The sequence below is a fragment of the Eurypyga helias genome, unplaced genomic scaffold (genome assembly GCF_000690775.1).
Source record: "Eurypyga helias isolate BGI_N326 unplaced genomic scaffold, ASM69077v1 scaffold9808, whole genome shotgun sequence".
Lineage (NCBI taxonomy): Eukaryota > Metazoa > Chordata > Aves > Eurypygiformes > Eurypygidae > Eurypyga > Eurypyga helias.
Window position 1 is genome coordinate 60999 of NW_010267591.1, and position 1576 is coordinate 62574.

A 1576-nucleotide genomic window follows, 5' to 3' on the forward strand; every position below is an offset into this window, starting at 1 on the left:
TCCTGGGGGGGTCACCTGGAGCAGCACGTGCCCCTACCCTGAGGAGGTCAGGCCAGACCTGCTGCAGGTCTGCACCAGAGAGAACCAGCCTTACACTTTCATGATGCCAGCAGGAAAGAGGTGAAGCTCCCCCATCCCTGTCTGTCCTCCTGTTCTTAAGTGGCAAACAGGGTCACAGTTCAGCACAAACCCTTTTTTGGGACAAGCTTCCTACCTCCATCCTTCCTGGGGCACTTCCCTGCATGTTCTACCTCTCAGCTCCTCTGCCCACTGGCTACTTCGGCAGTGGAAGCCTGTGAGATCGCACATGCTGACCAAATTCAGCTGCCTCTCCCCTGAGCAGCCGTGCTCTTCGCCCCCTCTGCAGCTAACGCACTGCTGGGAGGCGAGAGGGCAGTCTCGGAGCTGCCTGAATGGAGGGCCCAGGGGCTGGGTCATGGGTCCAGCTGAAGAAGGTTTAAATGTCTGACTCTTCCTGTAATCCAAAAAGCTTGAGGTGAGGGAAGTGGAATGGAATAAAAGACCAAAACAAGCTGGTAACAGAAGAGAGGCAGAGAAGCAATCCTAGGCTTAGGGCTGAGCCGACTGTCATCCCGGCCTTCACAGCGGGAAGGCAATCCGCAACTGCTCCCCCCTTCCCATCCCACCACGCCCCATCCCTCAGCCCCACAGAGACACCTTTCTGTCTGCAGCCCAGACCTGCTCTCGCAGTTTCTCCACCCAGCCAGAGTGCTGAGAGAGAGAAAGAGGCGCTCAGAGGCTGACGCCGCAGCTGGATCCAGCCGGCACTTCTCCACCACTCAGCGTGGTCCACGTGACGGGTCCGTTCCTGCTCCATCTTCTTCAGGCTGGCAGGTGAGAAGCACAGGGTGGTGGGGAAAGGCCAAAGCAAACCACACGGGGCAATTAAATACATGAGAGCCTGGAAGATGCAGATGGATGGAGACACTGAAGCATCTGCAGTGCGAGGCAGGATGCTCTGGCCACTGGCACGCGGGGCGGCTGCTGCCCCATGGTCAAGGCCAGCGTCACTGCAGGGAGCTGCAGCCGGAGTGGGGCAGCCCCAGCCAGTGGGAAAGCATGGGGAGACAAGGGGAGTACTGCGGTATTTCATCCACTAAGCTGTGGGCTCTGCAGTAAAGAAGGTAACTGTTCTGGTAGAAATTTGTGCTTTAATATATTTTTGTTTGCTTGTTTAAAACAAGTTCCCACTTCCCTGAGGAAGCCCTGTCCGACATTCCCAAGGAAACATGGGGGTGTTTTTTTCCTCCTTCATTTGCTCTTCACATTTCTTCATTCCTATTTGTCTTTCATTCCTTCTTTTCTGTGTGTTTGTTTCTTTCCTTCCTTCCTCTCTCTCTCACGCTCTCTCTCGTGCACGTGCTTTTAAAAAATTGTTGTTTTATTTTTAGATCTTGTTCCAGACATTATGACTTTCTCGAGGAGTGCTCCAGTTCTGAACCAGATCCCTTTGCGTGGTCAGGCCTATCAGTCTTTGGTAACATACAGACACTTTGGTGTGTCAGTGAGGAGGGGAGGAAGAGGAGCAGAGGTGGCTGAGTAGGAAAGGAGCAGG